Source organism: Scyliorhinus torazame, chromosome 1 (assembly GCF_047496885.1).
Source record: "Scyliorhinus torazame isolate Kashiwa2021f chromosome 1, sScyTor2.1, whole genome shotgun sequence".
NCBI classification, from domain to species: Eukaryota; Metazoa; Chordata; class Chondrichthyes; order Carcharhiniformes; family Scyliorhinidae; genus Scyliorhinus; species Scyliorhinus torazame.
The window spans coordinates 25,359,351-25,384,582 of record NC_092707.1 but is presented as its reverse complement, the minus strand read 5'-3'; the positions used below and the strand labels follow the sequence as shown (position 1 = coordinate 25,384,582).

At 52.8% G+C, this 25,232-nt stretch overlaps 1 protein-coding gene across 1 annotated transcript in view; it reads left to right on the top strand.

Annotated features, from left to right (window-relative positions):
* Positions 1–25,232, top strand: part of LOC140391644 (seizure 6-like protein) — a 522,156-nt gene that overhangs the window by 431,328 nt on the left and 65,596 nt on the right. The gene's annotated exons all lie outside the window — the stretch shown is intronic.

Here is a 25,232-nt window from a genome sequence, read left to right as displayed (position 1 = left end):
ACCCTTACGGAGGCAAATCAGTCCAATGCTCGCTGTGTTACACTTCGGTGCAGGTTGCCGTTGGCCGGGCGCAGAAGCAGAATTCATTTCTGAATATGCTGGCCCAGAAGCGAAATCTGCTTTTTAAAGACACATGTGACCAGAATCGAGGTTTGACGTCAGTGCTACTGACAACGAACGCTGTAACATTATGAAGGGTAACTGCAGGTCCAGGCAAGCGAATGGCAATATGCTGTAGCCATTTCCTCTTAACTACAAAATGGGCATTAAATATTTGGAGCAACTGCATTTGGAATTTAAAGAAAGGGACTTTCCTTTTAAAGGGGCACCCCTGAGATCTCTCTGGCAGTCCAGTTTCTAACTGTGCTGAGGAATTGAACCATTGTCCACCCACTGCGCCCAGCTTTGAACCCTGGCTTCTGATCTCCGTCAGCGTTGTAGTGGTACTCAGTACCCCCAGACAAGGGTTCCCGCTCCTGATTGTTACCCACTGTCTATTGCTGGGGATTGGGAACCAGATGAGGTGCTCCTTCCCACCACTCATAACCACCAAGTACAGGCAAGGATCCCGTCAATATGAGTATCACGGATTGCACAAGACAACTGCAGCACGGGTGAGGTTCCAGACTGTGGTCGTTGCCACTGGAGCTGATGCAAAGCTGACAGAAAATCATAAGAGATCCTTAGTTCTATTGGTGGGCCCGAATAAAAACAATGCAAGGTAGTTCTGCTACACCTTTACAAATCGCTGGGTAGGCTTCAGTTGGAGTATTGTACCCAACTGTGGGTGCTGAAATTTCTGAAGAATGCCAAGGCCTTGGACCAGGTGACCAGAATTATATCCGGGTCTTCATTGGATGTGGCGAGACTGTTGGGTTGTTCTTAAAGCAGAGAAGGTTAAGGGAAAATTTCTTCAAAGTTGGGCGAGGTGGGTGGTTGTTTAGATAGGGCAAAATGGTTTCCATTGTCCAGAGAGTTGGTCGCCAGGGGACAGAGATTTAAGAGAATTGATACCAGACCAGATGGGGAATGAAAATATATATTTTTTCCCAAACGAGCAGTTTATGTGATGATCGGGAATGCACGAGAATGGTGGAGGAAGCAGATTCAGGAGAAACTTTCATTCGGGAATTAAATATCTGCTTGGAGGGGGGGACAATAGAGGAAGGGAGCGGGGACAATTGTAAAGCTCCGAATGGCCTTCCCCTGTGCTGTATCCCTTCGTGAAAGGATAGGAAGAAAATTGGTCGCAAATGCAAGGAGCAAACAAAATTGTCTTTGTGTTGTGAAAAGCTTGTCACTTGCACATAATACCTGGTTCTCGGAGAGGTTACTCTACCTCATAATCCAAACTGTCCATGTTCTTTGTCAGGTGAACACTTTGCGACTGTTGTAATATATTCACGCCAGCCATAATCTAGAAGTAGCATGTAAACACATTCAAAGGCTTCAATTAGACTAAGTCATTAATAGACACTTTTAAACTGTATAATTACAAGACAGTGAATTTGTTGGCAGTGATGTTTAAGGCAGTAATTCATTTTTGGCTGGTTTGATATAAACAGAAAAAAAAATGAAGCTTAAGTGATTTATGAGGATGAGTGGAGACATGGGATTGAATTATTGCTTCAACACCAGAGCCAGACACCTGCTGCTCTCTGCCTTTGCTGCGTTTCAGCTTGGGTTTTCTTCTGTACGTCCCTCAATACCCCTTCCCAAAATGCTGAGTCAGGCTGAGGTATGACCCAGCAGGTCACCGAGCTCTTCGCTGCCTCCTCTGAGTGGCCACGTGTCGGCCGATGATTCCTCATTGCGGTTCCGCCCCAAGGCTGCCCGCCACCGAGAGACACGTGGCCGGGGTCCGGAGCACCCCACCCCTGATATACAGTGTGCCAGACCCCAAACCTTTTGGGTTGTACCGTTCGTTGTTCAATTTACCGACTTTTTGATTACCCCGACAAGAAAGTTCTCTTCGAACTACCCCCTTCCCACCCCCCTCGCAGTGACCACAAGCTTGGGGCTGGTTTAGCACAGTGGGCTAAACAGCTGGCTTGCAATGCAGAGCAAGGCCAGCAGCGCGGACCCGATTCCCGTACCGGCCTCCCCGAACAGGCGCCGGAATGTGGCGACTAGGGGCTTTTCACAGTCACTTGGTTGAAGCCTACTTGTGACAATAGGCGATTATTATTATTATTGAATTATCACATTACAGGTAAACATATATCCAGAATCATTTTTTGCTTGTTGGAGCCTCCCGCTTCCCGCCTCTTGCCCACTGCTCCCTGCCACCCACTCTGCCTCAACACCCCTCGCTGTGAATAAGGGCTCGGGAGAGGGGGGTTGGGCGGGGGCTGGGGGCCGGGGGGAGAAGCCGGATCCCTTTTGGCAGGGTTTTCCTTTTGGAAACTGGACCGAGAGGTGTGGCAGCTCACGGAAAGTCCAATTGATGGCCGGAATGGTGTGAGCCTGATCATTGTCTAATAATGTCCTCGTCTTCACCAGTTTGCAAATGGTGCTGGGGTTTCAAATCAAACACTGGTTTATCAGCAATCCCTTCAAGCGCATGAGCCTGGCTATCACCACCCTCGGGCACTTGGATGAGATGGGTAACCTCAGGTCTGTCAGGTAGCGTTCATCCAGCTGGCTCCCTTGACGACAGAGGATATTTCATTCTTGCTAAATTTCCTTCCTGTGGTTTTGCAACCACGAGGTATCAGGAGGTGATTGAGGAGTTTCCTTACTGTGTTTGTCCGTGAGGGCTGAGTGATTGAAACGCTTAAGGCGCGATTCTCCAGCCTCGTTGCGCTCTTGCTCGATCGAAGGGTTTAAACTAGTATGGCAGGGGGGTGGGCACGGGAGCAATAGGTCAGAAGGTGAGAGCATTGAGGGAGAACTAGGGAATAGGGACAGTGTGGCTCTGAGGCAGCGCAGACGGGGAGAAGTTGCTGAACACAGCGGGTCTGGTGGCCTGAAGTGCATATGTTTTAATGCAAGGAGCATTACGGGTAAGGCAGATGAACTTAGAGCTTGGATTACTACTTGGAACTATGATGTTGTTGCCATTACAGAGACCTGGTTGAGGGAAGGGCAGGATTGGCAGCTAAACGTTCCAGGATTTAGATGTTTCAGGCGGGATAGAGGGGGATGTAAAAGGGGAGGCGGAGTTGCGCTACTTGTTCAGGAGAGTATCACAGCTATACAGCGAGAGGACACCTCAGAGGGCAGTGAGGCTATATGGGTAGAGATCAGGAATAAGAAGGGTGCAGTCACAATGTTGGGGGTATACTACAGGCCTCCCAACAGCCAGCGGGAGATAGAGGAGCAGATAGGTAGACAGATTTTGGAAAAGAGTAAAAACAACAGGGTTGTGGTGATGGGAGACTTCAACTTCCCCAATATTGACTGGGACTCACTTAGTGCCAGGGGCTTAGACGGGGCAGAGTTTGTAAGGAGCATCCAGGAGGGCTTCTTAAAACAATATGTAAACAGTCCAACTAGGGAAGGGGCGGTACTGGACCTGGTATTGGGGAATGAGCCCGGCCAGGTGGTAGATGTTTCAGTAGGGGAGCATTTCGGTAACAGTGACCACAATTCAGTAAGTTTTAAAGTACTGGTGGACAAGGATAAGAGTGGTCCGAGGATGAATGTGCTAAACTGGGGGAAGGCTAATTATAACAATATTAGGCGGGAACTGAAGAACATAGATTGGGGGCGGATGTTTGAGGGCAAATCAACATCTGACATGTGGGAGGCTTTCAAGTGTCAGTTGAAAGGAATACAGGACAGGCATGTTCCTGTGAGGAAGAAAGATAAATACGGCAATTTTCGGGAACCTTGGATGACGAGTGATATTGTAGGCCTCGTCAAAAAGAAAAAGGAGGCATTTGTCAGGGCTAAAAGGCTGGGAACAGACGAAGCCTGTGTGGCATATAAGGAAAGTAGGAAGGAACTTAAGCAAGGAGTCAGGAGGGCTAGAAGGGGTCATGAAAAGTCATTGGCAAATAGGGTTAAGGAAAATCCCAAGGCTTTTTACACTTACATAAAAAGCAAGAGGGTAGCCAGGGAAAGGGTTGGCCCACTGAAGGATAGGCAAGGGAATCTATGTGTGGAGCCAGAGGAAATGGGCGAGGTACTAAATGAATACTTTGCATCAGTATTCACCAAAGAGAAGGAATTGGTAGATGTTGAGTCTGGAGAAGGGGGTGTAGATAGCCTGGGTCACATTGTGATCCAAAAAGACGAGGTGTTGGGTGTCTTAAAAAATATTAAGGTAGATAAGTCCCCAGGGCCGGATGGGATCTACCCCAGAATACTGAAGGAGGCTGGAGAGGAAATTGCTGAGGCCTTGACAGAAATCTTTGGATCCTCGCTGTCTTCAGGGGATGTCCCGGAGGACTGGAGAATAGCCAATGTTGTTCCTCTGTTTAAGAAGGGTGGCAGGGATAATCCCGGGAACTACAGGCCGGTGAGCCTTACTTCAGTGGTAGGGAAATTACTGGAGAGAATTCTTCGAGACAGGATCTACTCCCATTTGGAAGCAAATGGACGTATTAGTGAGAGGCAGCACGGTTTTGTGAAGGGGAGGTCGTGTCTCACTAACTTGATAGAGTTTTTCGAGGAGGTCACTAAGATGATTGATGCAGGTAGGGCAGTAGATGTTGTCTATATGGACTTCAGTAAGGCCTTTGACAAGGTCCCTCATGGTAGACTAGTACAAAAGGTGAAGTCACACGGGATCAGGGGTGAACTGGCAAGGTGGATACAGAACTGGCTAGGCCATAGAAGGCAGAGGGTAGCAATGGAGGGATGCTTTTCTAATTGGAGGGCTGTGACCAGTGGTGTTCCACAGGGATCAGTGCTGGGACCTTTGCTCTTTGTAGTATATATAAATGATTTGGAGGAAAATGTAACTGGTCTGATTAGTAAGTTTGCAGACGACACAAAGGTTGGTGGAATTGCGGATAGCGATGAGGACTGTCTGAGGATACAGCAGGATTTAGATTGTCTGGAGACTTGGGCGGAGAGATGGCAGATGGAGTTTAACCTGGACAAATGTGAGGTAATGCATTTTGGAAGGGCTAATGCAGGTAGGGAATATACAGTGAATGGTAGAACCCTCAAGAGTATTGAAAGTCAAAGAGATCTAGGAGTACAGGTCCACAGATCACTGAAAGGGGCTACACAGGTGGAGAAGGTAGTCAAGAAGGCATACGGCATGCTTGCCTTCATTGGCCGGGGCATTGAGTATAAGAATTGGCAAGTCATGTTGCAGCTGTATAGAACCTTAGTTAGGCCACACTTGGAGTATAGTGTTCAATTCTGGTCGCCACACTACCAGAAGGATGTGGAGGCTTTAGAGAGGGTGCAGAAGAGATTTACCAGAATGTTGCCTGGTATGGAGGGCATAAGCTATGAGGAGCGATTGAATAAACTCGGTTTGTTCTCACTGGAACGAAGGAGGTTGAGGGGCGACCTGATAGAGGTATACAAAATTATGAGGGGCATAGACAGAGTGGATAGTCAGAGGCTTTTCCCCAGGGTAGAGGGGTCAATTACTAGGGGGCATAGGTTTAAGGTGAGAGGGGCAAAGTTTAGAGTAGATGTACGAGGCAAGTTTTTTACGCAGAGGGTAGTGGGTGCCTGGAACTCACTACCGGAGGAGGTAGTGGAGGCAGGGACGATAGGGACATTTAAGGGGCATCTTGACAAATATATGAATAGGATGGGAATAGAAGGATACGGACCCAGGAAGTGTAGAAGATTGTAGTATAGTCGGGCAGTATGGTCGGCACGGGCTTGGAGGGCCGAAGGGCCTGTTCCTGTGCTGTACATTTCTTTGTTCTTTGTTCTTTGAAGCGAGGCCGATGAATAGCGGGAGAGGCAGAAAACCAGAACCGCGCCAGGGGCCAAACAGTTAGCGGTGCTACCGGCCTGCTCCTGGAGGTGAAATCGGGATCTCGCCGTAACATGGCGAGAAACTAATTATCACCACTTAAGCCCTATTTCCATTCAATTAATGGGAGCCACCCCTTATCCAACAGCCTCCCGTGATTCATCAGCCTCCCCAGCACGTGGCCACGTTAGCGCCCATTTGTTCTCCTTTTTTGGAGAAAAGTGAACCTGGCGGAAGGGCCTCTGTGGGGAGCCGAGGAGGTGAGTAACCATCTTTGTTCACCGGGAACGAGCCCGGGAGCGCTGGGATTGCCACCCCAGTGCTTGGCAGGGGGTGGGGTATCTCGGCTGGGGATGAGACACCTTCGCAGAGGTGTGCCACTCTAGGAGGGTGGTGGGGAGGGGGAAAGGCACTGGGGGGCAACCGCACGCAGAACTACCATGCCAACCCCTGGGTTATGTATATCCATTCCGGGAGAAACCCTTGTCCCTGCCCACAGACCACCCATAAACCCCCTCGACTGCCGAGGTTTCTGGTCATGCGGGTGAAGCTATCGCTGACAGGGAATTGGCAACCATGGTTAAGTGAGCACTTCACACAGCCCAAGTGGATTCCCGTGGATAGGCGGGCCATGTAGCATGTGGCAGTCATTGCCTAGCATCCCAATCAAACCACTGTGCCTGAACACTGTGGAAGGCAACGCCAGACACACAGCAGCTAACATCAGCACACTCAGGGGATGGTACACCACTCCGGGACATGTCTACAGCCGGAGAGTGCAAGGGGAGAGGACCAGCGCCCGGTCCAGGTGACGTTATGAATGGGTGTCTGGGGTTGTAGTGAGGGCAGCCCGCTGCGTGATCCCGGGATGGGAGCCGCCGCTGTTTGTCGGTCTAACACCCTCTCCCAATGCCTTACAGATATTAAACGCTAGGGCAGGGATTCTGGACCAAAACTTGCCTTAGTCGTGCTGCTGCTAGGCCGGGAGGCCAGGCGCCGGAGACAGCAGAAGCAGCAGCGTCTGCAGATGCTCGAGGTGGCGGCGGCCCTTGTGCCGGACCCGGCCCCACACCCTGAGCACCCGGCCATCCATCAGGCGAGGAAGGGATCCAGAGGGGCAGTCTCACGTCGGCCCAGGGTGTCCAGGCACATGTTTCACAGCGGTGGGGGGGGGGGGGGGGGGGGGGGGAATGAGACGGAAGGGTTGGGGGTGTTGAAGGGGATGGAGGTAGAGGGAGGGATTGGGGTCACATGGAGAGTTCGGGTGGATGCTTACGTGGGGGCGGAAAGGTCTGTGGGGGCAACGTCAAGCTGGACAGTCAGGATGAAGCTGTGAGGGGGAGGGTCGGGGGTGAAGCTGTGAGGGGGAGGGTCGGGGTCAGGCTGTGAGGGGGAGGGCCGGGGGTCAGGCTGTGAGGGGGAGGGTCAGGGGTTAATCTGTGAGCGGGAGGGTCGGTGTGAAGTTGTGAGTGGTGGGTCGGGGGTGAAGCTGTGAGGGGGAGGGTCGGGGGTTAATAAGTGAGCGGGACGGTCGGGGGTGAAGCTGTGAGCGGGAGGGTCGGGGGTGAATCTGTGAGCGGGAGGGTCGGGGGTGAAGCTGGTAGCGGCAGGGTCGGGGGTGAATCTGTGAGCAGGAGGGTCGGGGGTGAAGTTGTGAGCGAGAGGGTCGGGGGTGAAGCTGTGAGCGGGAGGGTCGGGGGTGAAGCTGTGAGCGGGAGGGTCGGGGTGAAGCTGTGAGCGGGAGGGTCGAGGGTGAAGCTGTGAGCGGGAGGGTCGGGGCAGAAGCTGTCAGCGGGAGGGTCGGGGGGTGATGCTGTGAGCGGGAGGGTCGGGGGTGAAGCTGTAAGCGGCAGGGTCGGGGGTGAATCTGTGAGCAGGAGGGTCGGGGGTGAAGTTGTGAGCGAGAGGGTCGGGGTGAAGCTGTGAGCGGGAGGGTCGGGGGTGAAGTTGTGAGCGAGAGGGTCGGGGGTGAAGCTGTGAGCGGGAGGGTCGGGGGTGAATCTGTGAGGGGGAGGGTCGGGGGTGAAGCTGTGAGCGGGAGGGTCGGGGGTGAAGCTGTGAGGGGGAGGGTCGGGGGTGAAGCTGTGAGCAGGAGGGTCGGGGGTGAAGCTGTGAGGGGGAGGGTCGGGGGTCGGCGGTGAATCTGTGAGCGGGAGGGTCGGGGATGAAGCTGTGAGGGGGAGGGTCGGGGGTGAAGCTGTGAGCGGGAGGGTCGGGGGTGAAGCTGTGAGCAGGAGGGTCGGGGGTGAAGCTGTGAGCGGGAGGGTCGGGGGTGAATCTGTGAGGGGGAGGGTCGGGGGTGAAGCTGTCAGCGGGAGGGTCGGGGGTGAAGCTGTGAGCGGGAGGGTCGGGGGTCGGCGGTGAATCTGTGAGCGGGAGGGTCGGGGGTGAAGTTGTGAGCGGGAGGGTCGGGGGTGAAGCTGTGAGCGGGAGGGTCGGGGGTCGGGGGTGAATCTGTGAGGGGGAGGGTTGGGGGTGAAGCTGTGAGCGGGAGGGTCGGGGGTGAAGCTTTGAGGGGGAGGGTCGGGGGTTGAATCTGTGAGCGGGAGGGTCGGGGGTGAAGCTGTGAGCGGGAGGGTCGGGGGTGAAGCTTTGAGGGGGAGGGTCGGGGGTTGAATCTGTGAGCGGGAGGGTCGGGGGTGAAGCTGTGAGCGGGAGGGTCGGGGGTTGAATCTGTGAGCGGGAGGGTCGGGGGTGAAGCTGTGAGCGGGAGGGTCAAGGGTGAATCTGTGAGGGGGAGGGTTGGGGGTGAAGCTGTGAGGGGGAGGGTTGGGGGTGAAGCTGTGAGGGGGAGGGTCGGGGGTGAATCTGTGAGGGGGAGGGTCGGGGGTGAATCTGTGAGGGGGAGGGTCGCGGGTGTATCTGTGAGCGGGAGGGTCAGGGGTGAATCTGTGAGGGGGAGGGTCGGGGGTTGAATCTGTGAGCGGGAGGGTCGGAGGTGAATCTGTGAGGGGGAGGGTCGCGGGTGTATCTGTGAGCGGGAGGGTCGGGGGTGAATCTGTGAGGGGGAGGGTCGGGGGTGAATCTGTGAGCGGGAGGGTCAGGGGTGAAGCTGTGAACGGGAGGGTCAAGGGTGAATCTGTGAGCGGGAGGGTCGGGGGTGAAGCTGTGAGCGGGAGGGTCGGAGGTGAATCTGTGAGGGGGAGGGTCGCGGGTGAATCTGTGAGGGGGAGGGTCGCGGGTGTATCTGTGAGCGGGAGGGTCGGAGGTGAATCTGTGAGGGGGAGGGTCGGGGGTGAATCTGTGAGGGGGAGGGTCGCGGGTGTATCTGTGAGCGGGAGGGTCGGAGGTGAATCTGTGAGGGGGAGGGTCGGGGGTGAATCTGTGAGCGGGAGGGTCAGGGGTGAAGCTGTGAACGGGAGGGTCAAGGGTGAATCTGTGAGCGGGAGGGTCGGGGGTGAAGCTGTGAGCGGGAGGGTCGGGGGTGAAGCTGTGAGCGGGAGGGTCGGGGGTGTTACTTTGAGGGGGAAGGTCGGGGGTTGAATCTGTGAGCGGGAGGGTCGGAGGTGAATCTGTGAGGGGGAGGGGCGGGAGTGAATCTGTGAGGGGGAGGGTCGGGGGTGAATCTGTGAGGGGGAGGGTCGGGGGTGAAGCTGTGAGCGGGAGGGTCGGAGGTGAATCTGTGAGCGGGAGGGTCGGGGGTGAATCTGTGAGCGGGAGGGTCGGGGGTGAAGCTGTGAGCGGGTGAATCTGTGAGCAGTAGGGTCGGGGGTGAATCTGTGAGCGGGAGGGTTGGAGGTGAATCTGAGGGGGAGGGTCGGGGGTGAATCTGTGAGGGGGAGGGTCAGGGGTGAAGCTGTGAGGGGGAGGGTTGGGGGTGAATCTGTGAGCGGGAGGTGAAGGGGTGAAGCTGTGAGTGGGAGGGTCGGGGGTGAATCTGTGAGTGGGAGGGTCGGGGGTGAATCTGTGAGGGGGAGGGTCGGGGGTGAATCTGTGAGGGGGAGGGTCGGGGGTGAAGCTGTGAGTGGGAGGGTCGGGGGTGAATCTGTGAGTGGGAGGGTCGGGGGTGAATCTGTGAGGGGGAGGGTCGGGGGTGAAGCTGTGAGGGGGAGGGTCGGGGGTGAATTTGTGAGCGGGAGGTGAAGGGGTGAAGCTGTGAGTGGGAGGGTCGGGAGTGAAGCTGTGAGCGGGAGGTGAGGGGGGGATCTTTCTGGAAAGTAGCAGTCAGTGTTCTAAAACAAGGTCGGACATGCACAGTAACTGCACTCAAACAAAAACTGGAGACAGCTTCATTGAAGGAACTCCGGTGGGAATTCCAGGGGAGATATCTGCCAGTGCACAAGTTTTCTTGAGTACTCTCTGGAGACATCTACCACACTTCCAGGGGTACCCGTGCCCAGGTTTACTTGGGGAGCAGTGTTGTAGCAGATTGTCAAATGGTATTCAGACGTAGTGTCATGAGAATGTCGCTTTAAGAAATGGTTAGCTGCTCATGTTACTGCAGTGATGTCAGAGTGTGGGTGGAGCTGAGCTCTGGTTCTGCTTTTAGTCTCTGTCCGTAAGGTACTGCATGTGACCGTCTCCACCCCCAAAAACTCCTGAGCCTCTGAAAGAGCCATTGTCCACAACACACTCCCCACTTAAAACTAAAATACCACACCTGAAAAGCAACCACAATATATTCACCCCTCACTGTCTTTAAGTTCACTAAGCCAATCCAATAGATAGACTTTTATCCTGGACAAGCCCCCAATTGTTGTGGGTCAGGGTTTAGAGAACCCCAAAGTGTATCATGGAGTTCACCTGACCCACAACTTTTACTAGATTGTGGTCTGGGGAGCACACGGCCCACTCTCCAGGTGTGGTACAGCAGAAATCGAAAAGTATTTTTTAAAACAGAACAATGTTTATTCTATGAACTCAAGTTAACCTTTTTGGAACATACAGTGAATATCTTAGCAACCATTAATTCAAATACAACCCCCAAAGAATACAACACTAAGTAATCCTTCAAGCTGTCCTTTTAACATCCAAAAGACTTAACAACCTTTAAACAGAAGCACATCAGGGTTTACATTCAATACTGAAAACATTTATAATTCTGAATTCACCAAATGATTAAGAGATAGTCCTTCATGGCAGAGAACTCAACAGTACAGCTGCTTTGGCTGACTTCAGCTGCAACACACTGAAAAACGAAACCAAAAAGACAGAGACACCCAAGCATTTCTCAAAGTGAAACTAAAAAGCAGAACCAGAGCTCAGCTCCACCCACACTCTGACATCACTGCAGTAACATGAGCAGCTAACCATTTCTTAAAGCGACATTCTCATGACAGTAGGAACATCCAACAATTGTTCTTATCTTTATTTTCTCCGTCACTGAGGTACATTGGGAGCAATATTAATGCTGTATAAATACTGTGACAGGGAATCACACCACTCATTCCAACCACAATACTGAACACAGGATATAGCTTAATACAACATCACATTGCTTACTTACCAACAGAGTGTTGGTGAGGATCACAACAGATCCATTTATATGGTAATGAGGTTCAGTTGACATACTTATCGATAATTCATTAATGCATAAAAGGCTGGTATTTAAATAGCACCTTCCATGACATTACAACATCTCACAATGTTTCAGAGCCAATGAAGTGATTTTGAAATATTAGTCACTGTTGTAACATGGGGAACATGCAACTAATTTGCACACACGTTAATGACCAGAAAATGTGTTTTAGTGACGTTGGCTGAGGTATAAATAGGTGTGTCCTCCCGAGAGGTCAAATGAAGCATCATTTTATGCCCCTCTGAAAAACAGCACTCCATCAGTGCAGCGTTCCCACAGTGCAGCGTTCCCTCAGTGCAGCGTTCCCACAGTGCAGCATTCCCTCAGAGCGGTGTTCCCTCAGTGCAGTGTTCCCACAGTGCACCGTTCCCACAGTGCGGTATTCCCTCAGTGCGGTGTTCCCTCAGTGCGGCGTTCCCTCAGTGCGGCGTTCCCACAGTGCAGCGTTCCCACAGTGCGGTATTCCCTCAGTGCGGTGTTCCCTCAGTACAGCGATCCCTCAGTACAGCGTTCCCTCAGTGCTGCGTTGCTCAGTGCTGCGATCCTCAGTGCGGTGTTCCCTCAGTGCAGCGGTCCCTCAGTGCAGCGTTCCCTCAGTGCGGCGTTCCCTCAGTGCGGCGTTCCCTCAGAGCGGCGTTCCCTCAGTGCTGTGTTCCATCAGTGCAGCGTTCCCTCAGTGCTACGTTCCCTCAGTACTGCGTTCCTTCAGTTCTGCGTTCCCTCAGTGCAGCGTTCCCTCAGTGCAGTGTTTCCTCAATGCAGCATTCACTCAGTGCGGCGTTCCCTCAGAGCGGCGTTCCCTCAGTGCGGCGTTCCCTCAGTGCGGTGTTCCATCAGTGCAGTGCTCCCTCAGTGCGGCGTTCCCTCAGTGCAGCGCTCCCTCGGTGCGGCATTCCCTCAGTGCAGCGCTCCCTCAGTGCAGTGCTCCGTCAGTGCAGTGATCCCTCAGTGCTGCGTTTCCTCAGTGCGGCGTTCCCTCAGTGCAGTGCTCCCTCAGTGCAGTGTTTCCTCAGTGCATCATTCCCTCAGTGTAGTGTTCCCTCAGAGCAGCGTTCCCTCAGTGCAGCGTTCCCTCAGTGCAGCACTCCCTCAGTGCAGTGCTCCGTCAGTGCAGTGATCCCTCAGTGCTGCGTTTCCTCAGTGCGGCGTTCCCTCAGTGCAGTGCTCCCTCAGTGCTGCGTTTCCTCAGTGCTGCGTTTCCTCAGTGCGGCGTTCCCTCAGTGCAGTGCTCCGTCAGTGCAGTGCTCCCTCAGTGCTGCGTTTCCTCAGTGCTGCGTTGCCTCAGTGCGTTGTTCCCTCACTGCAGTGCTCCCTCAGTGCATTGTTCCCTCAGTGCAGTGCTCCCTCAGTGCAGTGCTCCCTCAGTGCATTGTTCCCTCAGTGCGTTGCTCCCTCAGTGCAGTGCTCCCTCAGTGCAGTGTTTCCTCAGTGCATCATTCCCTCAGTGCGGTGTTCCCTCAGTGCGACCTACCCTCAGTGCAGCGTTCCCTCAGTGTGGCGTTCCCTCAGTACAGTGTTCCCTCACTGCAGAGTTCCCTCAGTGCGACTTTCCCTCAGTGCGGTGTTCCCTCAGTGCGGCGATCCCTCAGTACAGCGTTCCCTCAGTGCAGCGTTCCCTCAGTGCAGCGTCCCCTCAGTGCAGCGTCCCCTCAGTGCGGCGTTCCCTCAGTGCGGCGTTCCCTCAGTGCGGCGTTCCCTCAGTGCGGCTTTCCCTCAGTGCAGTGTTCCCTCAGTGCAGCGTTCCCTCAGTGCAGCGTCCCCTCAGTGCGGCGTTCCCTCAGTGCGGCGTTCCCTCAGTGCGGCTTTCCCTCAGTGCAGCGTTCCCTCAGTACAGCACTCCCTCAGTGCAGTGCTCCGTCAGTGCAGTGATCCCTCAGTGCTGCGTTTCCTCAGTGCGGCGTTCCCTCAGTGCAGTGCTCCCTCAGTGCTGCGTTTCCTCAGTGCTGCGTTTCCTCAGTGCGGCGTTCCCTCAGTGCAGTGCTCTGTCAGTGCAGTGCTCCCTCAGTGCTGCGTTTCCTCAGTGCTGCGTTGCCTCAGTGCGTTGTTCCCTCACTGCAGTGCTCCCTCAGTGCAGTGCTCCCTCAGTGCAGTGTTTCCTCAGTGCATCATTCCCTCAGTGCGGTGTTCCCTCAGTGCGGCGTTCCCTCAGTGCGGCGTTCCCACAGTGCAGCGTTCCCACAGTGCGGTATTCCCTCAGTGCGGTGTTCCCTCAGTGCGACCTACCCTCAGTGCAGCGTTCCCTCAGTGTGGCGTTCCCTCAGTACAGCGTTCCCTCACTGCAGAGTTCCCTCAGTGCGACTTTCCCTCAGTGCGGTGTTCCCTCAGTGCGGCGATCCCTCAGTACAGCGTTCCCTCAGTGCAGCGTTCCCTCAGTGCGGCGTTCCCTCAGTGCGGCTTTCCCTCAGTGCAGTGTTCCCTCAGTGCAGTGTTCCCTCAGTGCTGCGTTCCCTCAGTACTGCGTTCCTTCAGTTCTGCGTTCTCTCAGTGCAGTGTTTCCTCAGTGCATCATTCCCTCAGTGCAGTGTTCCCTCAGTGTGGCATTCCCTCAGCGTGGTTTTCCCTCAGTGTGGCATTCCCTCAGTGCAGTGCTCCCTCAGTCCTAGGATGAAATGAAAATTGAAATGAAATGAAAATCGCTTATTGTCACAAGTAGGCTTCAATGAAGTTATTGTAAAAAGACCCTAGTCGCCACATTCCGGCGCCTGTTCGGGGAGGCTGGTACGGGAATTGAACCGTGCTGCTGGCCTGCCTTGGTCTGCTTTAAAAGCCAGCGATTCAGCCCAGTGATCTAAACCAGCCCCTCAATGTCCGAGGGGGTGCTTTTGCGAATATTATTGGGGAGGTTTTAAACTAATGTGGCAGGGGAATGGGAACTAGATTAGGAAGTTAGAGGTCAGTAAAGAGGCAGCAACTAAAGCCAGTAAGGTACTAGATAATAAACTCAATGTGACTAAGGGGAAGAGTAGACAGAGAAGAGATGATAAACACAAAGGGACAGGTGGTCTGAGGTGCATTTGTTTCAATGCGAGAAGTGTAGCAGGTAAGGCAGATGAATTTAGGGTTTGGATTAGTACCTGGGAATATGATGTTATTTGTATTACGGAGAGTTGGTTGAGGGAGGGGCAAGACTGGAAAATAAATATACAAGGGTATAGATGCTTCAGGAGGGATAGAGAGGGAGGTAAAAGGGGTGGAGGAGTTGGATTACTGGTCAGAGATGATATCACAGCTGTGATTAAGGAGGGCACGATGGAGGATTCGAGCACTGAGGCAACATGGGTAGAGCTAAGAAATAGGAAGGGTGCACTAACATTGTTGGGACTTTACTACAGTCCTCCCCAAAGCGAGCATGAAGTAGAGGTACAAATATGTAGACAGATTATAGAAAAATGTAGGAGCAATAGGGTGGTCGTGATAGGAGATTTTAACTTCCCCAACATTGAATGGGACTCATGCAGTGTTGGAGGCGTAGATGGAGCAGAATTTGTAAGGAGCATACAGGAGAGTTTTTTAGTGCAGTATGTAAATAGTCCAACTCGGGAAGGGGCCATACTGGACCTGGTATTGGGGAATGATCCCAGCCAGGTGGTTGAAGTTTCAGTCGGTGATTACTTTGGGAATAGCGATTACAATTCCGTAAGTTTTAGAATACTCATGGACAAAGACGAGAGTGGTCCTAAAGGAAGAGTGCTAAATTGGGGAAAGGCCAAGTATAACAAAATTCGGCAGGAGCTGGGAATGTGGATTGGGAGCAGCTCTTTAAGGGTAAATCCACATTTGAAATGTGGGAGTCTTTTAAGGAAAGATTGATTAGAGTGCAGGACAGACATGTCCCTGTGAAAATGAGGGATAGAAATGGCAAGATTAGGGAACCAGGGATGACGGGTGGAATTGTGAGACTAGCTAAGATGAAAAAGGAAGCATACATAAGATCTAGGCGACTTAAAACTGATGAAGCTTTGGAGGAATATCGGGAAAGGAGGACAAATGTCAAACGCGCAATAATGAGGGCTAAAAGGGGTCATGAAATACCTTTGGCTAACAGGGTTCAGTAAAATCCGAAAGCCTTTTATTTGTATATAAGGAGCAAGAGGGTAACTAGAGAAAGGATTGGCCCACTCAAAGACAAAAGAGGGAATTTATGCGTGGAGTCAGAGGAAATGGGTGAGATTCTTAATGAATACTTTGCATCGGTATTCACCAAGGAGAGGGACATAGAACATAGAACATAGAACAATACAGCGCAGTACAGGCCCTTCGGCCCACGATGTTGCACCGAAACAAAAGCCATCTAACCTATACTATGCCATTATCATCCATATGTTTATCCAATAAACTTTTAAATGCCCTCAATGTTGGCGAGTTCACTACTGTAGCAGGTAGGGCATTCCACGGCCTCACTACTCTTTGCGTAAAGAACCTACCTCTGACCTCTGTCCTATATCTATTACCCCTCAGTTTAAAGTTATGTCCCCTCGTGCCAGCCATATCCATCCGCGGGAGAAGGCTCTCACTGTCCACCCTATCCAACCCCCTGATCATTTTGTATGCCTCTATTAAGTCTCCTCTTAACCTTCTTCTCTCCAACGAAAACAACCTCAAGTCCATCAGCCTTTCCTCATAAGATTTTCCCTCCATACCAGGCAACATCCTGGTAAATCTCCTCTGCACCCGCTCCAAAGCCTCCACGTCCTTCCTATAATGCGGTGACCAGAACTGTACGCAATACTCCAAATGCGGCCGGACCAGAGTTCTGTACAGCTGCAACATGACCTCCCGACTCCGGAACTCAATCCCTCTACCAATAAAGGCCAACACTCCATAGGCCTTCTTCACAACCCTATCAACCTGGGTGGCAACTTTCAGGGATCTATGTACATGGACACCTAGATCCCTCTGCTCAGCCACACTTTCAAGAACTTTACCATTAGCCAAATATTCCGCATTCCTGTTATTCCTTCCAAAGTGAATCACCTCACACTTCTCTACATTAAACTCCATTTGCCACCTCTCAGCCCAGCTCTGCAGCTTATCTATATCCCTCTGTAACCTGCTACATCCTTCCACACTATCGACAACACCACCGACTTTAGTATCATCTGCAAATTTACTCACCCACCCTTCTGTGCCTTCCTCTAGGTCATTGATAAAAATGACAAACAGCAACGGCCCAGAACAGATCCTTGTGGTACTCCACTTGTGACTGTACTCCATTCTGAACATTTCCCATCAACCACCACCCTCTGTCTTCTTTCAGCTAGCCAATTTCTGATCCACATCTCTAAATCACCCTTAATCCCCAGCCTCCGTATTTTTTGCAATAGCCTACCTTGGGGAACCTTATCAAACGCTTTGCTGAAATCCATATACACCACATCAACTGCTCTACCCACGTCTACCTGTTCAGTCACCTTCTCAAAGAACTCGATAAGGTTTGTGAGGCATGACCTACCCTTCACAAAGCCATGCTGACTATCCCTGATCATATCATTCCTATCTAGATGATTATAAATCTTGTCCCTTATAATCCCCTCCAAGACTTTACCCACTACAGACGTGAGGCTCACCGGTCTATAGTTGCCGGGGTTGTCTCTGCTCCCCTTTTTGAACAAAGGGACCACATTTGCTGTCCTCCAGTCCTCTGGCACTATTCCTGTAGCCAATGATGACATAAAAATCAAAGCCAAAGGTCCAGCAATCTCTTCCCTGGCCTCCCATAGAATCCTAGGATAAATCCCATCAGGTCCCGGGGACTTATCTATTTTCAGCCTGTCCAGAATTGCCAACACCTCTTCCCTACGTACCTCAATGCCATCTATTCTATTAGCCTGGGGCTCAGCATTCTCCTCCACAACATTATCTTTTTCCTGAGTGAATACTGACGAAAAATATTCATTTAGTATCTCGCCTATCTCTTCAGACTCCACACACAATTTCCCATCCCTGTCCTTGACTGGTCCTACTCTTTCCCTAGTCATTCGCTTATTCCTGACATACCTATAGAAAGCTTTTGGGTTTTCCTTGATCCTTCCTGCCAAATACTTCTCATGTCCCCTCCTTGCTCGTCTTAGCTCTCTCTTTAGATCCTTCCTCGCTACCTTGTAACTATCCATCGCCCCAACCGAAACTTCACACTTCATCTTCACATAGGCCTCCTTCTTCCTCTTGACAAGAGATTCCACTTCCCTGGTAAACCACGGTTCCCTCGCTCGACGCCTTCCTCCCTGTCTGACCGGTACATACTTATCAAGAACACGCAGTAGCTGATCCTTGAACAAGCCCCACTTATCCAGTGTGCCCAACACTTGCAGCCTACTTCTCCACCTTATCCCCCCCAAGTCACGTCTAATGGCATCATAATTGCCCTTCCCCCAGCTATAACTCTTGCCCTGCGGTGTATACTTATCCCTTTCCACCATTAACGTAAACGTCACCGAATTGTGGTCACTGTCCCCAAAGTGCTCTCCTACCTCCAAATCCAACACCTGGCCTGGTTCATTACCCAAAACCAAATCCAACGTGGCCTCGCCTCTTGTTGGCCTGTCAACATATTGTTTCAGGAAACCCTCCTGCACACACTGTACAAAAAACGACCCATCTATTGTACTCGAACTATATCTTTTCCAGTCAATATTTGGAAAGTTAAAGTCTCCCATAATAACTACCCTGTTACTTTCGCTCATATCCAGAATCATCTTCGCCATCCTTTCCTCTACATCCCTAGAACTATTAGGAGGCCTATAAAAAACTCCCAACAGGGTGACCTCTCCTTTCCTGTTTCTAACTTCAGCCAATACTACCTCGGAAGAAGAGTCCCCATCTAGCATCCTCTCCGCCACCGTAATACTGCTCTTGACTAGCAGCGCCACACCTCCCCCTCTTTTGCCTCCTTCTCTGAGCTTACTAAAACACCTAAACCCCGGAACCTGCAACATCCATTCCTGTCCCTGCTCTATCCATGTCTCCGAAATGGCCACAACATCGAAGTCCCAGGTACCAACCCACGCTGCCAGTTCCCCTACCTTGTTTCGTATACTCCTGGCATTGAAGTAGACACACTTCAAACCACCTACCTGAACGCTGGCCCCCTCCTGCGACGTCAAATCTGTGCTCCTGACCTCTATACTCTCATTCTCCCTTACCCTAAAACTACAATCCAGGTTCCCATGCCCCTGCTGCATTAGTTTAAACCCCCCCAAAGAGCACTAACAAATCTCCCCCCCAGGATATTTGTGCCCCTCAGGTTCAGATGTAGACCATCCTGTCTGTAGAGGTCCCACCTTCCCCAGAAAGAGCCCCAGTTATCCAAAAATCTGAAACCCTCCCGCCTGCACCATCCCTGTAGCCACGTGTTTAAATGCTCTCTCTCCCTATTCCTCATCTCACTATCACGTGGCACGGGCAACAACCCAGAGATAACAACTCTGTTTGTTCTAGTTCTGAGCTTCCATCCTAGCTCCCTGAAAGCCTGCCTGACATCCTTGTCCCCTTTCCTACCTATGTCGTTGGTGCCAATGTGGACCACGACTTGGGGCTGCTCCCCCTCCCCCCTAAGGACCCGGAAAACACGATCCGAGACATCACGTACCCTTGCACCTGGGAGGCAACATACCAAACGTGAGTCTCTCACGCTCCCACAAAATCTCCTATCTGTGCCCCTGACTATAGAGTCCCCAATTACTAATGCTCTGCTCCTCTCCCCCCTTCCCTTCTGAGCAACAGGGACAGACTCCGTGCCAGAGGCCCGTACCCCATGGCTTACCCCTGGTAAGTCCCCCCCCCCACAAGTATCCAAAGCGGTATACTTGTTTCTCAGGGGAACGACCGCAGGGGATCCCTGCACTGACTGTTTTTTCCCAGTCCCTCTTACAGTTACCCACCTATCTCCAATCTTTGGTGTAACTAATTCCCTGAAGCTGCTATCTATGACCCCTTCTGCCTCCCGAATGATCCGAAGTTCTTCCAACTCCAGCTCCAGTTCCCTAACTCGGTCTTGGAGGAGCTGGAGATGGCAGCACTTCCTGCAGGTAAAATCAGCAGGGACACTAACTGCATCCCTCACCTCAAACATCCTGCAGGAGGAACATTGTACTCCCTTCCCTGCCATTCCTCTAACTTTCTACCAAACATGACGGATGTTGAGGCTAGGGATGGATGTTTAAATACTCTAGGTCAAGTCGGCATAAGGAAGGGGGAGGTTTTGGGTATTCTGAAAGGTATTAAGGTGGACAAGTCCCCAGGTCCAGATGGGATCTATCCCAGGTTGCTGAGGGAAGCGAGGGACGAAATAGCTGGGGCCTTAACAGATATCTTTGCAGCATCCTTGAGCATGGGTGAGGTCCCGGAGGACTGGAGAATTGCTCACATTGTCCCTTTGTTTCAGAAGGGTAGCAGGGATAATCCAGGGAATTATAAACCTGTGAACTTGACTTCAGTGGTAGGCAAACTGTTGGAGAAGATAGTGAGGGATAGGATCTATTCACATTTGGAAGAAAATAAACTTATCAGTGATAGGCAGCATGGTTTTGTGCAGGGAAGGTCATGTCTTACAAACCTAATAGAATTCTTTGAGGAAGTGACAGCGTTAATTGATGAAGGAAGGGCTGTAGATGTCATATACATGGACTTCAGTAAGGCGTTTGATAAAGTATCCCATGTCAGGTTGATGGAAAAAGTGAAGTCGTATGGGGTTCAGGGTGTACTAGCTAGATGGATAAAGAACTGGCTGGACAACAGGAGACAGAGAGTAGTGGTGGGAGGGAGTGTCTCAAAATGGAGAAAGGTGACTAGTGGTGTTCCACAGGGATCCGTGCTCGGACCACTGTTGTTTGTGATATACATAAATGATCTGGACGAAGGTATAGGTGGTCTGATTAGCAAGTTTGCAGATTATACTAAGATTGATGGAGTTGCAGATAGCGAGGAGGACTGTCAGAGAATACAGCAAAATATAGATAGATTGGAGAGTTGGGCAGAGAAATGGCAGATGGAGTTCAATCCAGGCAAATGCGAGGTGATGCATTTTGGAAGATCTAATTCAAGAGCGGACTATACAGTCAATGGAAGAGTCCTGGGGAAAATTGATGTTTAGAGAGATCTGGGAGTTCAGGTGCATTGTACCCTGAAGGTGGTAACGCAGGTCGATAGAGTGGTCAAGAAGGCATACAGCATGCTTGCCTTCATCGGACAGGGTATTGAGTACAAGAGTTGGCAGGTCATGTTACAGTTGGATAGGACTTTGGTTAGGCCACATTTGGAATACTGCGTGCAGTTCTGGTCACCGCATTACCAGAAGGATGTGGATGCTTTAGAGAGGGTGCAGAGGAGGTTCACCAGGATGTTGCCTGGTATGGAGGGTGCTAGCTATGAAGAAAGGCTGAGTAGATTAGGATTGTTTCCGTTGGAAAGACGGAGGTTGAGGGGGGACCTGATTGAGGTCTACAAAATTATGAGAGGTATGGACAGAGTGGATAGCAACAAGCTTTTTCCAAGAGTGGGGATGTCAATTACAAGGGGGTCACGATTTCAAGGTGAGAGGGGGAAAGTTTAAGGGAGATGTGCGTGGAATGTTTTTTACGCAGAGGGTGGTGGGTGCCTGGAACGCTTTGCCAGCGGAGGTGGTAGAGGCGGGCACGATAGCATCATTTGAGATGCATCTAGACAGATATTTGAATGGGCGGGGAACAGAGGGAAGTAGATCCTTTGAAAAATAGAAGGATCTAGAAGGTTTAGATAAAGGATCTGGATCGGCGCGGTGCAGGCTGGGAGGGCCGAAGGGACTGTTCCTGTGCTGTAATTTTCTTTGTTATTTGTTCTCAGTGCAGCATTTGCTCAGTGCAGTGTTCCTTCAGTGTGACTTTCCCTGAGTGCGACGTTCTCTCAGTGCAGTGTTCTTTCAGTGCAGCGTTCCCTCAGTACTGCATTCCCTCAGTGCAGCGTTCCCTCAGTGCTGCATTCCTTCAGTGCGACTTTCCCTCAGTGCAGTGTTCTCTCAGTGCGGTGTTCCCTCAGTGCAGCGTTCCCTCAGTGCGGCGTTCCCTCATTGCAGCGTTCCCTCAGTGCGGCGTTCCCTCTGTGCGGCGTTCCCTCTGTGCAGCATTCCCTCAGTGCGGCGTTCCCTCTGTGCGGCGTTCTCTGTGCGGCGTTCCCTCTGTGCGGCGTTCCCTCTGTGCGGCGTTCCCTCTGTGCGGCGTTCCCTCTGTGCGGCGTTCCCTCAGTGCGGCGTTCCCTCAGTGCAGCGTTCCCTCAATGCGGCGTTTCCTCAGTGCAGCGTTACCTCAGTGCAGCATTCCCTCAGTGCAGCGTTCCCTCAATGCGGCGTTCTGTCAAGTGCTACGTTCCCTCAGTGTGGTGCTCACTCAGTGCAGAGTTCCCTCAGTGCGGTGTTCCCTCAGTGCGGTTCCCCTCAGTGCGGCATTCCCTCAGTGCGGCATTCCCTCAGTGCGGTGTTGCCTCGGTGCAGTGTTCCCACAGTGCAGCGTTCCCTCAGTCGGGTGTTTCCTCCGTGCTGCGTTCCCTCAGTGCAGCGTTCCCTCAGTGCTGCGTTCCCTAAGTGCAGCATTTCCTCAGTGCAGTGTTTCCTCAGTGTCGCGTTCCCTCAGTGCGACGTTCCCTCGGTGCTGCGTTCCCTCAGTGCAGCGTTCCCTCAGTGCAGCGTTCCCTCAGTACGGTGTTCCCTCAGTGCAGCATTCCCTCAGTGCGGTGTTCCCTCAGTGCAGCGTTCCCTCAGTACGGTGTTCCCTCAGTGCAGCATTCCCTCAGTGCGGTGTTCCCTCAGTGCGGTGTTCCCTCAGTGCGGCTTTCCCTCAGTGCAGCGTTCCCTCAGTGCGGTGTTCCCTCGGTGCAGTGTTTCCTCAGTGTGGTAAACCACTGTTACACCTGTATTAGGTGATGTAAGGTAGGACCTGTACTACAGGTTCACCGGTAGCCCCTGCCTGCTGGCTCCGCCCAGTAGGGGGAGTATAACTATGCGTGTCCTCTATTCAGCAGCCATTTCACCAGCTGCTGTGGGAGGCCACACATCTTCCTGCAATAAAGCCACAGTTGTATCCAACCTGAGTCTTTGTACAATTGATCGTGCATCAATTTATTCCAGTAATATTTTCTGGAAGATGCACCTCCGAATCGAACCAGATCGCCTGCAGCTGGATCCGCAGTCTAGCGACGCCAGAAAGGACATTAATCACTGGCTAGCCTGCTTCGAGGCCTATATCAACTCAGCGACCACCCCTCTGATGGAGGCTCAGAAGATACAGATCCTGTACTCAAGGTTGAGCCCCAGCGTCTTTCCACTGATCCCGGACGCCCCGACCTACGCGGACGCCATGGTGCTCCTCAAAGAAAACTACGCACAGAAAGTGAACGCACTCTTCGCCAGGCACATACTCGCCACTTGCTCCCAACTCCCTGGTGAGTCCATAGAAGACTTCTGGTGGGCCCTAATCCCACTCATCCGGGACTGTGACTGTCAGGCCGTTACGGCCACCGAAAGTTCTAACCTTCTTATGCGCGATGCCTTTGTAATGGGGATTGGGTCGGACCTCATTCGCCAAAGGCTGCTTGAAGGGGCCACGCTCGACCTAGCGAAGACTAAGAAGCTAGCGCTCTCCATGACTGTAGTCTCACGTAATGCTCAGGACTACCCCTCCGGCCGCATGACCCACCCCTCCTATCCCTCGTGGACCCCACAAACGGCTGCCCCAGCCGGGGCTTTACCCAGCCAATACGCCTGCGGCCAGCAGAAGCACCCTCGCCAACGCTGCCCGGCCTGCGCTGCCATTTGCAAGGCCTGCAGCAAAAAGGGCTACTTCGCCGCGGTGTGCCAGGCCCGCGCAATCGCCGCTATCGCCCCCTCCCCCCTGACCCACACACAATAGGCGCAGCCATCTTCTTCCCGGACCATGTGCGGCCAGTGGGCGCCGCCATCTTCACCTCCCGGGGCCGCGAGCGGACAGTGGGCGCCGCCATCTTCCCCCCGCAGCCCACGTGCGGCCCATGGGCGCCGCCATCTTGTCCAGCCCCCGCAACGTGCGGTCCATGGGCGCCGCCATCATGTCCGGCCCTCGCAACGTGCGGCCCATGGGCGCCGCCATTTTGTCCCCAGCAGGATCTTGTCTTCCCCATGGGGCATGGACGCCGGCAACATTCCACGACCTGGGCCCTCCACGCTCTCCATCTTTAGAGGCCAGCGATGACCAACCGCAGCTCGCCTCAATGACACTTGACCAGTCTCGTCCACACAACCTGGCCACCGTCTCGACTATGGTGAAAATCAATGGCCAGGTGACCTCGTGCCTGCTGGACTCAGGGAGCACCGAAAGCTTCATCCACCCGGATACGGTAAGGCGTGCACCCTCGCGGTCCACCCCACCAATCAAAGAATCTCCCTGGCCTCCGGATTCCATTCCTTCCCGATCTGGGGGTTCCGCACGGTCACTCTCACGGTCCAGGGTGTAGAATTCAGGGGCTTCCGCCTCTACGTCCTTTCTAATCTCTGCGCTGCACTACTACTAGGCCTGGACTTCCAGTGCAATTTCCAAAGCCTCACCCTCAAATTCGGTGGGCCCCTACCACCCCTCACTGTGTGCGGCCTCGTGACCCTAAAGGTCGACCCACCCTCCCTCTTTGCCAATCTAACTTTGGATTGCAAACCCGTTGCCACCAGGAGCAGACGGTACAGCGCCCAGGACAAGACCTTCATCAGGTCCGAGGTCCAGTGGCTGCTTCTGGAGGGCATCATCGAGGCCAGCAACAGGCCCTGGAGAGCCCAAGTGGTAGACGTTAAAACTGGGGAGAAACACAGGATGGTCGTGGACTACAGCCAGACCATCAATCGGTACACGCAGCTCGACGTGTACTCTCTCCCACGCATATCTGATATGGTTAATCAGATTGTGCAGTACCGGGTCTTCTCAACAATAGACCTCAAATTCGCCGACCACTAGCTCCCCATTCGCAACTCGGACGGTCCATACACTGCTTTCGAGGCAGATGGTCGTCTCTATCGCTTCCTCAGGGCTCCCTTCGGCGTCACTAACGGGGTCTCGGTCTTCCAAAGGGAGATGGACCGAATGGTCGACCGGTACAGTTTGCGGGCCACCTTTCCGTACCTAGACAACGTCACCATCTGCGGCCATGATCAGCAGGACCACGATGCCAACCTTGCTAAATTCCTCCGCACCGCCACTCTCCTCAACCTCACCTACAAGGAGAAGTGCGTGTTCAGCACAACCCGCCTAGCCATCCTCGGCTATGTGGTCCAGAACAGAGTTCTGGGGCCCGATCCCGACCGCATGCGCCCTCTCATGGAGGTTCCCCTCCCCCACTGCCCCAAGGCCTTCAAACGCTACCTGGGGCTCTTCTCCTACTACTCCCAGTGGGCCCCAAACTATGCGGACAAGGCCCGCCCACTCATACAGTCCACCCACTTTCCCCTTACGGCCGAGGCACAACAGGCCTTCGCCCGTATCAGAGCTGATATAGCCAAGGCCGGGGCGCATGCAGTAGACGAGACACTGTTCTTCCAAGTAGAACCGCATCAGACGTCGCCCTTGCCGCCACCCTCAACCAGGCAGGCAGACCCGTGGCATTCTTTTCCTGCACCCTTCATGCCTCAGAAATCCGGCACTCGTCCGTCGAAAAGGAGGCCCAAGCTATCGTTGAAGCTGTGCGGCATTGGAGGCATTACCTGGCCAGCAGGAGATTCACTCTCCTCACTGACCAATGGTCGGTAGCCTTCATGTTCAACAACACTCAGCGGGGCAAGATCAAAAATGATAAAATCTTGCGGTGGAGGATCGAGCTCTCCACCTATAATTATGA